The 16,120-nt window shown below is 39.8% G+C and overlaps 1 protein-coding gene across 3 annotated transcripts in view; it reads right to left on the bottom strand.

Annotated features, from left to right (window-relative positions):
- The window catches only part of ANKIB1 (ankyrin repeat and IBR domain containing 1), a 159,518-nt gene that overhangs the window by 132,807 nt on the left and 10,591 nt on the right, over positions 1 to 16,120 (bottom strand). The window lies entirely within an intron of this gene.

The raw sequence follows: 16,120 nt of genomic DNA, 5'->3' as shown, positions 1-16,120 counted from the left end.
ACCCACTGCAGTCAAGTCGGTTCTGATTCATAGCAACCCTACAAGACAGAGCAGAACTGCCCCAAACGATTTCCAAGGCTACAAATCTTTATGGAACCAAACTGCCACATCTTCCTCCCATGAAGTGGCTGGTGGGTTCGAACTGCTGATCTTTTGGTTAGCAGCCGAGTGCTTAACCATTGCACCAGCAGAGCTCACTCCTTACACAAATTTTTCAGACTCTAATGTTCTTAGTCAAACCTCATACTTATTCGTTCAGAGCTACCTGTGCCTACAATTCCTGCGCCTTCCTGGTGTTCTTTAGCACAATTCAGCCTGTTTTTTGTTTTTTCCCTTCCCAGTTATAGCATTAGGTCTGAACTTTGCTTATATCAGTTTAGCTTTGTAAAATCAGATTTTTTTTTGTATATTTGCTTCCCAGCTTTCAAAACTTTCTCGAAGTCTTTCATTTGCTCTTGTCTCCACTCTTGTTCTTTTTAACCTTGTAGATTTATTCTTTTGTCTTATCTTTATTATCATTTAATGGGATTTAAGGAGAAAATTGAGTAAGTTTTCAGTTGGTACACGATTACTAAGGAGTATAAGACATGGACATCTCTGCACTTATAACCACTATGTCACCAGGGTTTCAATATATATGTAGACATTCAATCAAATGAAGCAGGTATTTTAAAACTGTGATCTTCAATTGAGGGCAGTATTGCCCACCACTACCCCAAACAGGGTGGCGTAGTGGTTAAGCGCTACGGCTGCTACCCAAGAGGTCAGCAGTTTGAATCCGCCAGGCACTCCTTGGAAACTCTATGGGGCAGTTCTACTCTGTCCTGTAGGGTCGCTATGAGTCGGAATTGACTCAACGGCAGTGGGTTGGACCCCATCAGGGTATCTGGGCACATTTGGGAGTGTTTTAATTATAACAACGTATGGGAGACACTACAGGCATTTAGTAGGAAGAGGTCAGGGATAACGAACTCTGTGAAATACAAGGGACAACCGTACACAACAAAAAACTGACTCAAGCTAAAGAGCAACAGCACCTCTTCCCACAGCCACTGAGAAGCACTATTTTAAAAGAAAAAGGAATCCAAAGAAAATTACTCAGTTTATAGAATTATGTATGATATATGTGTAATGGCAAACATCCTTATGCACCTAAAATGCAGCTCACCTATTAAAAACCCTTCAGAAATGTAATTACTGTTAAAAAAGTTTTAAAGGCATATCCATATAATAACATGTTAAGATCATTTACAATCTTGTATTTTATATTATTAGAATCTAATTTTGCTATAAACTTAAAGTATCTTTTATTACTGATTTTTACATATATGCTCTACTCCTATAAAGTGAGCTTAGGTTCCTTAAGGTTAAGGACTACATCTCCGTGTTTGTTTTTTCTTCTTTTAATCTGCAGTACCTAATAGTGCCTTGTACACAGTCAATACAAACTTTAAAATTGTTTAAAGACAACTGTACTTGAAAAGGAAACCCTGGTGGTATAGTGGTTAAGTGCTACAGCTGCTAACCAAAAGGTCAGCAGTTCAAATCCACCAGGTGCTCCTTGGAAACTCTATGGGGCAGTTCTACTCTGTCCTATAGGGTTGCTCTGAGTCAGAATTGACTCGATGGCAACAGGTTTTTTTTTTTTTTTTTTGGTATTTGAAAAATACATAATACCAATAATTCAGGGAAAGGAGGTGGTACAAAGTCTTGATTTGAAACAGAAAATTTAACTATTAAAAACCTGTCAGAAACATATAGCTACCTTAAGCAGTCAATCTTTAAGGCAATCATTTCCCAAGTGCTATAAATCTCCATTCCTGCTATATTAGTTCTGGGCTATCATCCTCTCTTACCTAGACTACTGTAACAATTCCCCATCTAGTCTCCCTACCTTTAATTCATTTTCATCAATAATATTAGTACTGATTTCCATAGCAGTGATTCACATTATGCAGGCAATGTGATTTTGACCATGAGATACAAGAGGAACTCTGTAGGCCGGTCTAGAACAGGTCTAGGAAACCCACAGTAACAGATAATTTCTGCTGCGTCTGAGTGTTAATCTTGTCTACAGAGACAGAAAGGAAAAGGGTGAAAGTGTTTAAGAACAGAAATATGGAAGGAACCCCAATCCTTGATGATGTCGCTGAACCACTGAATTAACCAACCAATGAACCATGGTATCTGGGTTCATTTTGTTGAGAAAGATGATAAATCTTTCTCATTGTTAATTCCATGAAGAGAAATTAAGTTCTGATACATGTTACAACATAGATGAACCTTTAAAACAAGTAAAATAAGTCAGACACAAAAAGACAAATATTGTAAGATTCCACTTATATGAAATACCCAGAATAGGCAAATGCATAAAGACAAACATTTATTAGTGGTTACCAGGGGCTAGGAAAAGAGGAAAGTGGATAGTTATTGCTTACGGGGTAAAGACTTTGTTTGGAGTGATGAAAAACTTTTGGAAACAGGCAGTGGTGATGGTTGCACAGTACAGTGAATAGGTAATTTCACTAAATTTTACACTTAAAAATGGCAAAATGGCAATTTTTGTTATATAAATTTTCCCACAATAAAGTTTTAAGAAATTCATAGAATTGTATACAAAAAAAAGAGCCAAATTTACAATAAATAAATTTAGAAGTTTTCTTCTGTGCCCTGAATCATCTAAAAATCACCTGAATTCTATTTATTTGTTTCAGCCTCTCTGTATCATGGTGCAATGTTACTCAAATATCTTTTTGGCTCACTTTTCACAGTTAAAAATGAAGTACTTAAAAATGATCAGAGACTGTGTTGTGGAGAGTTAGGCAAGAAAAGACAGTTGAATGCTTTCAATCACAGAGAAAGAAGAGGATACAATGCCAATGTAACCAATGTGTTTTAAATGATGCTAACTAACACCCTGGAAAGCACTAATCAATCAAGGTGCCCTAGGTTTATGGAGAATAAAGTCAGGATAATTCCTGTCCATACTAAGGCTATTACTGCTGTTTGCCATTGAGTCAGTTCTGACTCAGATCAACCCTACATGACAGAGTAGGGTTTCCTAGACCGTAATTTTTATGGGAAGAGATCACCAGGTCTTTTCTCCCATGGAGCTGCTGGCAGGTTCAAACCACCAATCTTTTGAATGGCAACCAAACATTTAACCATTGTGCCACCAGAGCTCCTTACACTAGGGCTATAAAGGGCTATAAGCTCCCACAAAATAAACTGTTAACAGGAAAAAAGTTTTCATTACAGAGCTTTGAAAATCAAACATACATTTATCTTCTTCCCAAATTCAGAGGCTGTTACTTAAGAAGTCGGTATATGTCAACAAAGTAAAAGATAGCGCAAAGACATTTTTCTATTTGGCTCTTCTTCCTTTTTTCTTACTTAAGGGCAAATCATAAGATAATACAAAGATGCTTATTTTTCTATTCGGTTCTAGTGCCTTTTTAAAATGTAAGTGACAAAGATTGATATTTCAGAGTCATAGGCTTACTTGATGATAGCCAAACTCTTCTACTGCTAAATAACTATAGCCCTAAACCTGAGGAAACTGGTTTAGAATCTGGAGATATTTTATTATTTTCCTGTCCCTCAATGCTATCCCACTGATTCAATCTAAGAAACAAGGTTAGACGTGCTATTACAAAAGAGATTTCGGTAGAAAGTGAGCCTATCCTACGAGCACTGTATACTACTTTCAATTGTATTATAAAAGATACAATTTTTTATGCTCTTTATGTTTAAAGTCAAACATTAAGAAAAGTCTGGCAAATACTCTGGCCCATTGTCAGTCTGCAAAAGTATCCTCTTATGATGAATAATTTATACTTCAGAATAGTATCTTCCCCAGACACCCTACCACAAGCTATTCTAAGTATTTCTCTCAAGTTCTTTGAACAAAAACTTAATGTTAGGCAAAGAAGGAAGAGATACAAGCTGAAAGGAAATACCCACGATCCACTGTGGTAGTGATGCTACTAAGTCAAAGATAAGGATTAATAAAAAAACAAAAACCAAACCCGTTGCCACTGAGTCGATTCTGACTCACAGCAGCCCTATAGGACAGGGTAGAATTGCCCCACAGCGTTTCCAAGGAGCTTTGAACTGCCAACCTTTTGGTTAGCAGCCAAGGTCTTAACCACTATGCCAGCAGGGCTTAGAGTAAAGACAAATTCTGAAGGATAAAACCAATTGCTTTGGTTTTTCTCTGACTTTACAAAAGACAATCATTATACTCCTTTAAAGATCAAGGGGCTACAAATGCTTCTGTCTATTATATTACAATATATTTTTATTCACCTGAGAGTCATTCCACCCTTTTTCGGATATGAGCAATCCTCACCCTTTCTCTGATAAGAGCAATCCAATTTTTCTCGGAAACTCCCTTCCACCACAATCAGCACATTATTGAAGTAAGCCTGGCTCTGTTCCAGGGGATGCAGGGATGGACATAAGGCCCAAGTCTGACTAATCAGTGTTTTCCACCCACCTAGCTATATTGATTGATTCATATCACCCAAATTGGACCACTCTGCGTGAATCGTGGGACTTTTGTTCATGAAGCCAAGAAAGAGGTGTTTCCTTCTGAACAAAAAAAACAGTGGTGATTTGAGTAAGCCACTGTGTTTTATACCATGTGTTTCCTCCATTTCCCCTGGCTCACAGTTAACTGGATTAGAGAAGGACATCTAACTCAAAGTGAACTTTCTGGGCAAGCCAATGGCCTATTACGAAATCTGGTTTAAGAGTTCTACCCAAAAAGAAGGCTCTGTATTGGATAGTGGAGTCCCTGGGTGGTACATACAATTAATGGGATCGGGTTAACCAAAAGTTTAGAGGTTTGAGTCCACCCAGAGGTGCCTTGGAAGGAAGGCCTGGTGATCTACTTCCAAAAAATCAGCCACTGAAAACTCTGTGGAGCAGTTCTACTGTGACATACATGGGGTCGCCATGAGTTGGAACTGACTCAATGGCAACTGATTTTTTTATACTGGATAGTGACTAACTGTATGGCACTGGGGCACTGGGGAGTGACTAACTTAACGAATCAGGTTCTCTCTTACTGAATTTGAATGTATTAAATACAGTGAAAGAGAGAGAAAAGAGCGAGCGTGTAAGCATGCACGAGAACACACTAGCAAGTAAGCACTCACCCATACAAACAAATGGCTTTCAAACTCCACAACCCTTCCCTCCTTGACCTACCCTCTCAGGACTCACCCTCATCTCCTGAACAAAAGAAAAACACACAGAAGGAATTCTTTCATCTTTTCACAGTCAAATTTATAAACCAACTTGCATTTGCACTTGTCAGTTTTCCTCATTTCTTCCCCTTACAATAAAAGTACACTCCTTTCAAAGAAAAGCAAATGTTCTATCTATGCTATGGGTTCCACACTCTAGCTCCCTTTCCTCACTTATCCTATCCCACTCCTACTCCATCAATAAAAAAAAAAAAAAAAAAATAATAGACCTAGATAATTCTTATCAACATGTAAACATGTTTTATTATTTTCCATCTGTTAAAAAAAAAAAAACTCCACCTTGAAAGGAGGGTTTTCTCAATAAATGCTAGGTCAATTACATATCTACATGGAAAAAAAGGAATACTGACTCCTACCCTCAAACCATACATGAAAATCAAATTCCAGATGAATAATGAATCTAAGTGTAAGATCAGCAAAGATATCTTAAGACAAATAAAAACCTTTAATCACAAAGTAAACATAGTGATACTTGGGACTATATTACTTTTAAGAATTTATATTTATCCAAAGACACTATTAAGAGAATAAAAGGGAAAACTACAGAGTGGGAGAAGATATCTATGGTACATACATCCAATAAGAGGCATAGCCAGAATATATAAAGAACTCTTACAAATCAATTTTTTAAAAAAGGAAGACAATTCAACAGAAAAATGGGCAAAAGACTTCACAAAACAGGATATCCAGTGGACACATGAAAAGGTATATAGCCTCATTTTATGGAAATTAAAACCACAATGCAATACCACTACAGACCCATCACGTGGCTAAAACAAAAAAACAAAAAACAAAAAAAGGCAGGGGGAGGGGTGGAAAGGAGGTGAAGTAACTGGAACTCCATGTGCAGTTTATGGGAGCAAATTAGTACAGTCACTTTGAAAAACTGTTTGGCATTACCTAGTAAAGTTGGATATACGCAGATTCCACTATCAAGTGGACCCCTCCTGGTGCAATGGTTAAGAGCTCGGCTGCTAACCAAAAGGTCTGCAGTTTGAATCCACCCGCCACTCCTTGGAAACCCTATGGGGCAGTTCTATTCTGTCCTATATATACTGTTGCTATGAATCAGAATCAACTAGACGGCAACAAGTTTGGGGTTTTTTTGGTTTTACTATCAATCAATTTTATTCCTAAGTATATACCCCATGTGCTAGTTATGTTCCATACAGCCTCCATGAATCTGAATTAGTGAATACCAAACCATCCCTGTTCGACTTCAGCTGGAAACTTTTTGCCATCCTGAACACACATATGTCTGCGAATGACCACTAAAGATGTATTTTTAGCAAATAAGTAAATGTGCAGTAGGGAATCCATGAGTAATAATAATCCATAACATTTTTACCAACAGGTACAAGAAAGTTCATAGCAACATTATTGGTAATAGTGTAAAACTGAACACAACTCAAAGCCATCAACAGTAGAATGTATAAACTGCGGTATGTTCACAAACTGAAATATACTATTCAGGAATTATTAAAAAAATTAGTAAAACTACAACTACATGCAACAATTTGGAAGAATTCATTTTGAGTGAAAGAAGAGAGAGACACAGAGTAATATATATGATTCAATTTCTGTAAAAAAAAAACAACAAAAGCAAAACTAATCTATGTTGTTCAAGTCATGATTATGGTTACTCTTATGTGGTAGAGTTTTGACTGGATGCAAGAGGGAGGTTTTTGGGATACTATTCATGTTCTATATCTTGATCTGAGTGCTAATTACACAGCTGTGCTCACTCTGTGAAAATTCATTGAGCTATATATGACTTCGGTATTTTTATGTATGTTCTACTTTAATAAAGTTTACAACATTTTAAAAAAGACAAATATGTAATCTTTCTGACAATACCGCACATACTAGCTAAAACAAAAAAAACCAAACCCACTGTCATCGAGTCAATTCCGACTCATAGTAACACTACAGGATGGAACAGAACTGCCCCACAGGGTTTCCAAAGCTGTAATCTTTATGGAAGCACACTGCTACACTTTCCTCCCGCAGAACAGCTGGTGGGTTCAAACCAGCAACCTTTCAGTTAGGTAGGTGCTTAACCATTGCACCACTAGGGCTCTTCCATTTGGTTAGCAGCCATAGCTCTTAACCACTATGCCACCAGAGTTTCCAATCAAGCTGTACGAAAACCAAAAACCAAACCCACTGCCATCGAGTCGATTCTGACTCACAGAGACCCTACAGGACAGAACAGAACTGCCTCATAGAGTTTCCAAGAAGCACGTGGCGTATCTGAACTGCCAACCTTTTGGTTAGCAGCCGTAGCACTAAACCACTACACCATGAGGGTTTCCTCCTAATCAAGCCATAAAAAATACTATGTTACCATTTTGTCTGGAGAAATCATACATAAATATATTTATATTTTAATCATACATACATATGTTTGCAAATCCTTGAAATACATTTTAAAATTTACTAATACTGGGACATGCACAACAAAAATAAAAATTAAAAATTTTGCCCTTCCCTTCTCTGCACAAAGGGATTGGCATGGCAGTTGAGGCTGCAGGGCAGTGACAGCATGCTAGGAATGCCAGCAGAGGTATGGGCCAATTGGCTCAGAGGCAAAGAAAATGGGCCATTTTGTGGGGAATAGGAAGTTGCACAGGATTATGGACCCAGTGAGGGTGTATGGATCCACCAAGAGGCACAGCCAGGATGCCCAGTGGTCAACAATACAGAGTAGTAGGGAGATAGTAGGTAGAGAGACGGTTTACATGGCTGGGACATTGGTAAAACGCACTGAACAAATAAATAAAAACAACTGAAAATGATTAATATATTGAGGCTTACTTATTTAAGTAAGAAGCCAAGTTTCTTACTGCCAGAGAAGGTAAATATAAACATGGAGAGGGAGAAGGCTAGAAAGAACCCTGGGGTGCTGGACTAGAATTGGAAGTGTAAAAACAGTTAAAATAGTTTTATAATACATATAGAGGTAAGGCTGTATACATATATACATAGACTATGCACATGCATATGAACATACATATATTATGAGTTCCTGGGTACCACAAACAGCTAAGCACTCAACTACTAGCCGAAAAGTTGGCAGTTCAAACACACTCAGAGGTGCTTTGGAAGGCAGGTCTGGAGATCTGCTTCTAAAAGCCTTGAAAACCATATAGAGCAGTACTACCCTGCACATACGGGGTCACAAAGAGTCAGAATCTACTCAGCAGCAACTAACAACAATATTATACATACATACATATATATAGTTATTCACATGTCTGTGTGTATACAGACCATGAACACTACAAGCATGCACACGTTTCCTATCTGCCTGCTGAGAGGGCCCAGAAGCAATGACAACCCAGTAGCAATGAGCACACTAAGCCCCCAGTCTTCGTTTTTAAATATCTTTTACTAAAGGAAACCAGGGCTCCTTGGAGAAATGGCTGATTCCAAGTCCAGGGCAGGCAAAGTACAAGATGAACCAGGAACAGCTTGTTCTGCCAGAAGTCTAACCAGACGCACAATGAACGACATGTAAGCATACTAAAAGGACGCAGGAGCCAGCTTAACGTGGCTCTCACTGGCTAAATTGGGGACAAAAGGACCAAAATAAATAACAGCAGCAAATCACAAACCATTGAATAAAATAGGAATTCATGAATCCATACTAATTTAATAAATGAATAAATAAATGAAGGAGGGGAAAGAAAGTTCTTCCTTACAATAGAGTAACAATTGTTATGGTGTCTTAGTTACTTAGTGATGCCATAACAGAAATACCACAGTGAGTGGATAGCTTTAACAAACACAAGTTTATTCTCTCACAGTCCAGGAAGTTAGAAGTCCAAATTCAGGGTGCCAGCTACAGGGGAAGGTTCTCTCTCTCTCTGTCGACTCTAGAGGAAGGTCCTTATCATCAATCTTCCCCTGGTCTAGGGGCTTCTCAACATAGGGACCCTGGGTTCAGAGAATGCACATGCTCCTGGCTCTTCTTTCATAGTGGCATGAGGTCCCCTTGCCTTTCTGTTTACTTCTCTCTTTTATATTTCAGTAGAGATTGACTCAAGATATGACCTAATCTTGTAGATTGAGTCCTGCCTCATTAACATAACAGCCTCTAATCCTGCTTCATTAACATCATAGAGGTAGGATTTACAACACATAGGAAAATCACAACAGATGACAAAATGGGAGACAATCACACAATATTGGAAATCATGGCCTAGCCAAATTGACACACATTTTTTGACTGAACTGGGTCCCCCCAAAATATGTGTTGTAATTCCTAATCTCTATGCCTGTGGTTATAATCTCATTTGGGAACAGGCTGTCTTGTTATATTAATAAGGTAGGATTAGTGTAGGGTGTATCTTGAGTCAATCGCTTGAAATATAAGAGCTTAAACAAGCATGTAAAAAGTAGAGACGGGAGAATAGAGATGCCAAACCACATGAAGATCACCCAGGATGTCTTAGTTATCTACTGCTGCTGTAAAAGAAACACCATAAGAGAATGGCTTTAACAAAGAGAAATTTATTCTCTCACAGTCTAGGAGTCTGGAAGTCTGAATTCAAGGTGTCAGCTCCAGGGGAAGGCTTTCTCTCTCAGTTGGCTCTGAAGGAAGGTCCCTGTCATCAATCTTCCCAGCAATCTTCTCAGCACAGGGACCCCGGGTCCAAAGGATGCGCTATTTTCCTGGCTCTTGTTTCTTGGTGGTATGAGACCCTCCTGTCTCTCTGTTCACTTATCTCTTTTATATCTCAAAAGAGATTGAGTTAAAACACAACCTAATCTTGTAGATTGAGTCCTGCCTCATTAACATAATTGTCTCCAATCCCATCTCATTAATATCATAGAGGTAGGATTTACGACACATGGGAAAATCACATCAGAAGACAAAATGGTGGACAATCACACGATACAGGGAATCATGAACTAGCCAAGTTGACACATGAATTTTGAGGGGACACAATTCAATCCATGACATAGGAATAGAAGTTCAAAAAGAGACAACGACATTGTTCCAGAGCTGACAGAGAGAGAAAGCCTTCCCCTAGAGCTGGGGTCCTGAATTCTGACTTCTAGCCTCCTAAACTGTGAGAAAATAAATTTGTTTCTTATGTGGTATTTCTGTTATAGCAGCATTAGATAGCTAAGACACCAACTAATAAATGCAGAAGAAATAATGGAATATCATTTGGCAATCATCACAAAAGTGGTTAATTCAGTTGAGAGTTATCAACGGATGCTAAAGCTAGCAGGTAGAGGTTTGAGGAAAAACAGGATATTGGTATAATTTTGGAATGCCTCTCCCCAAATACTAATCAAGGGAGAATATGATCAAGTTAACAATCACCAATAGTGGCATGTTTTGACACTGTCTGCCTCTGGATGCAATGCACTAAGACGGGCACAGCACCATTTTTGTGGTATTTCTGCCAGGAACTCATGATTTGATAGGGGTCACAACGAAACATCACATAGATCTAGGTTGAGGGTCATCCTACAGAAAGTAGAGTGTCTACTTTACAAAACAGTCAAGGACATGAAAGACAGGTAAAATTAAGATTGATGAAGCTTGAAGAGATATATATTACTGGATAAGATCCTGGACCAGATCAAAAAGAGATTATCGTTGGGAGAGTTATTGAAATTTGAATAGGTTGTATCAGTGTTGCACCACTGCTGATTTTCTGATTATATGCTGGTTATATAACAGAGTGGCAGGTTTTTGAGAAATACATACTGTAGTAGTTAGGAGTGATGGAACAACATGTTACAAAAGGTTGAGAAAAGGACTAATGATAATGGGTAGGTAGACACGCACTTATAAATACACACATATATATATATATGTATAGAGACAGAGGCCAGACAATGGAAGAATGAAATGAAATGTTAACAATGGGGAAATCTGAGTGAAGGGGATACATACAAGAGTTCTTTATACTGTTTCAGCAACTTTTCTGTGAATGTGAAATTACTGCAAAAAAACTTTTAAATCTAAAATAGGAATGTGATAATAGAACATCTAGTGTTAGAGTAATGTGAACCAAGCTATTGTCCAAGGCCAGGAAACAGAAAGAAAACTGTGGCTTAATATGTTTAATCACGTACCTTCCTTTAAAGCACTATGAGAAGGTAGACTAACAATGAGGGCAATGTTTTTATGTCTGTTTGAAGAAATCAAAGCATCTCAATGTTTTAAATGAATTTTCTTTTTTTTCTTAGATTTTAAATGGGCATTTTACAGCTCATTTAGGAAAGAAATCCTAAATTCCTCATCTTTGTAGTGCTATCTTTATAATTTGGTCATTGTTATGTCCATGGACAGGAATTCTAACCCAGTGTCATAGAATGAATTATGTCCTCCCAAAATTGTGTTAAGCCATGATTCCCAGTATTGTGTAGCTGTCCTCCATTTTGTGACTGTAATTCTGTTAAGAGGATTAGGGTAGGACCGTACCACCACCCTTACTCAGATCACCTCCTTGATCCAAGGTAAAGGGAGTTTCTCTGGGGTGTGGCCTGCTCCACCTTTTCTCTCTGGAAAGATAAAAGGGAAGCAAGCCGAGAGTTGGGAACCTCCTACCACCAAGAAAGCAGTCCTGGGAGCAGAGTGTGAGCTCTGGACCTGAGGATCCTGTGCTGAGACACTCCCAGGCCAAGGGAAGACTGATGACAAGGACCTTCCTCCAGAGCCGACAGAGAGAGAAGGCCTTCCCTTGGAGCTGGCACCCTGAATTCGGACTTCTAGCCTCCTGGACTGAAAATAAACTTCTCTTTGTTGAAGCCATCCACTTGTATTTCTGTTTCTGCAGCACTAGGTGCCTAAGATACCCAGTATTGTTCCAATCAGAAGATACAGGGACCTGAGTATCAGATTCTGATGCACTTAAAGGGAAAGACTGCCTATATCTAATTAAAATACGGATGTCAGACTATGAGAATAGAAAAATATCAAGGATTACCTTTCTTAAGAAACTGAAGATTTTATCTTCTCTACAATCCCCAAAACCAGTAAAAGGCCTTAGCCTAAATAATGGTAAGTTGTTAACAGTTTTTAGCAAAAAACAGAATAAAATGTTTAGAATAAAAACGAGGCTTTTAAAACTTCTTTGACAGTGGAAAACCATCTTTAAAAAAAAAAGTGACTACTAGTTAGATGGTCTGAAAAATGATTAGATGAAATTGCTGATAAAGCACATATTCTACTAACAGATGATTAAGATCATTTTCAAGTCTGAAGAAATTAACAATTTTTAATACAGAAACTAAAATTCCCTAAAGCAACCAGATAACTGTAAAAATGAAACTCAAACTTTCAAAAAGTTGAACGGATTCCACATAGCTCACTACTCTATCCTTCCTGGAGAATACACACATTTTTCAGCACATTTTACAGGCTCTTGACCCCATTGCTGAACTGGAATAAAAGAAGTTATACACGCCTAAAGATCTATGCTACGGTTAACCATAATAAACTTCGTATTATGTTTTCTTAAAAGTCTAAATACTACAACTGAAAATTTCATTTTGCTGGTATATAATTCATGTGCTTTAGAACACAAAAATACTACCTCATGAAATGATACTTTTTCTACTCAAACATTATTACAAAATTAAACACTGTATTATAGGGGGCAGGGAAGCCAAAATGGTGGCCTAGGCAGACCCAGTTTGCCATACCTCTGTAGCAGAGACCCAAGAAACCAAATGAAACAGATACAGATGACAGTCCTGGAACCCTGAGCATCAAATGAAAAAAATTACATCAAACACCAACTGGAAGAAGCGACTAATCGAAAACTGCAAATGAGGAGAGACACAGAGCCGAGGGGGCCCTTCCAGCTGACCTAGCACAATGCAGCCATCTTGAGATAAAGACAACAATGATCCTGGGTGAGGAGCACAAAAAGGTAACTTCACAGAATTCCCAACAGGAGACAGAGACAAAGCGTTGATATACCCAGAGTAAAGCAAGGTCAGCTGGACATGAACTGGACCTAAGGAGGAAAAGTATAAGAAGAGAGGGCGAACTCTAGGGATACCAGTGTCTACAGAACAGGGAGGGAGCCAGGACCCAGAGACAAGATGATTCACCAGCAGCGGTCCCTGAACATTGGAGTGGGTGGCACACACGGAGTAAGAGATCCACAGAGTGTCAACAGGAGGTACTCCCACCGGGCCAGACTAAGAGCAGCCATCCTCCTCATACTTGATCAGGACCAGGTCCCGGCTGCTGACTGCAGGCAACAGAAGTGCCCAAGCACTCACACCCCAGTGACCTGAGAAACTCTCCACCCTCATCCCCCCACCCTCCTGGTAATTTGAGGTACAACTCCCCCACCACCTCTGCAGACCTCACCACTGGGGACCATAGTTGGAGTCTCTCCTTTCCTGCCCCACTGCCCTGTCCACCACCCCTACCTTGTCCATAGACGAGCAGCGGCAGCCATAGCACTCCCAGCTGCCGGACTTCACCCCTCTCACAGACCCGCCCCCTCAGAGCGGTGCAGGACCACTCCAGAGATCCCTGGCCTGCTCCCACCCCTAGCCTAACCCTTTTGAGCAGTGCAGTACTGCTCCAATGCTCCCGTTCACCTGGCTTACTCACTACCCCACCCCTCTAAGTGGTGAGGCACCACTCCAGTGCTCCCCAGCCGATCGGCTCTACCAGCCACCCACCAACTCATCCCTCTGAGCAGCACAGGACCCTCTGGCCCACCCCAGGCAGCCCCGCCCCACCAAGCCCCTCCCAGCAGTGTAAGTCTGCTCCAGTATTCCCTGCCTACCCTGCCCCACCTACTGCCCTGCCCCCTCCAAGTAGCAATGGACTACCCCCCTGCTCCCCGAGAGCCCCATCCCACCTACCACCGACTGACTCACTCCTCCAAGCAGTGCCAGACCACTCTGGAGCTCCACCACAGCCTGACCCGACCCCCCCAGCCCCTAGCCCCCACCTCACGCGGTGAACAAAGGGAACTGCGCCACTGGGTGCTCCCCCCTACCTTACCCCCACCAACCCAGGAAGCGGGGATGAGTCCACTCCCGTACACCCGTCCCCTCCAACCTAGCTAGGCGGAGAGCACACTCTTGTATCCTTGCTAGCCCACCACCCACCCCTGTCCATAGACTCAGCAAGCGGAGAGTGTGCTCCACACCCCCACTCCCCCTCCATACTGCCCAGTTGGTGAGAACCACTGCCTGATCCTGTGCCACTGTACCAATGACAGATGGCGGCCAATGCCTGACCAGCCTGCCCTCAGCTGCCTGCACAACCAATGGACAGAGACCTGCCGCCCCTCACACATGTTGCTAGTGGCTGCCCTGCCCAGTCAGGGACAGGTGGTGGGTGCTCCAGTGCTGCTGGACTAGTGACCAATGTAGCTCGTCCACCCCACTCACTTGGATATACCAAAAAAAAAAAAAAAAAAGGATAAAGCAAGCAAACATATAATCGATAAATAAAATAATACCTTACTACCACAGACAATATCAAATCATATAAAGAAACAGGACAAGATGACTCAAGCAAGTGACTACACTAAAGGGCCAGGCAAGTTCCCTGAGGAAGAAATGGTAATAGAGCTACCTGATTAGGAATTCAAAAGACTTGTATATAGATTCCTCCAAGAGAGGAAGAAAGAGATAAAGGAAAATACAGACAAAACCAAGGAAAACACAATCAAAACTCTAGAATTCAGGAATACAAGATTAGAACAAAATGAAAAAATAGACACCTAGATACCATACCAAAACAGCAACTAGAAATCCAGACGATTAACAATAAAATTTCAGAAACAGATAACTCAACGGAAGGATACAGGAGGAGAAATGAATCAATGGAAGACAGAATCAGCAAAATAGAGGACAAATTCCTTGACAGTAATTTGTTTGAGGAACAAGCAGGAAAAAGAACAAAGAAAAATGAAGAAAGCCTAAGAGTTATGTAGGAACTATCAAGAGAAATAATCTATGCATGATTGGAATTTCAGGACAGGAAGAGACAAAAATAAATAAATAATGCACAGGGAGAATTTTTGAACATTTGCTGGCATAAAACTTTCCTAATACCATGAAAGAGAAGGAGATATCTAAGAAGCCCAATGAACCCCATACAGGATCCTAAAAGAAAATCACCAAGGTATATCATAACCAAACTTTCCTAAACCAAAGACAAAGAAAGAATTCAGAGAGCAGCTTGGGAAAAACAAAATACCTACAAAGAGGAACCAATAAGACTAAGCTCTTATTTCTAGGCAGAAACCGAGCAAGTAAGAAGGCAATGAGATGACATATAAAACCCTGAAAGAAAAAACTGCCAACCAGGAATTACATATCCAGCAAAACTGTCTCTCAAATATGATGGCTAAACTAGGACATTTCCAGATAAACAGAAATTAAGAGACTTTGGAACACTAGACCAACCTTACAAGAAATATTAAAAGGGGTCCTTCATACAGAGAACCAACAACATCACACAACAACCTGAGAAAAAGACACATGACAGCATCAGCCAGATGACAACTTAGATAAAGAATTCTCAAAAATAAAATAAAGCTACAAGACTGAAAACAGGGAACTGAAGACATCAATTTGTAAATGACAACAACTCCTAAACAAAAAGCGGGAATAAATGACATACTTACAGAGCTTCTACATACAAAGAGGATGTCAAGGTGATATCAAGAAATGAAAGGCTGTTTTAAACTTAGGAAAATAAGGGTACAATTCTGGATAATTACAAAGAAAGTTAACAAACCTACTCATCAAAATAAAAAAGAAAATCATAAAGCCTCAGTAAACACAAAATCAACAACAACAAAGGAAATGGAAGTTCACAAACAAAAAGAACTCAGCAC

This window comes from Elephas maximus, chromosome 8 (assembly GCF_024166365.1).
Source record: "Elephas maximus indicus isolate mEleMax1 chromosome 8, mEleMax1 primary haplotype, whole genome shotgun sequence".
NCBI classification, from domain to species: domain Eukaryota; kingdom Metazoa; phylum Chordata; class Mammalia; order Proboscidea; family Elephantidae; genus Elephas; species Elephas maximus.
This window is presented reverse-complemented; position numbering and strand designations above follow the sequence as displayed.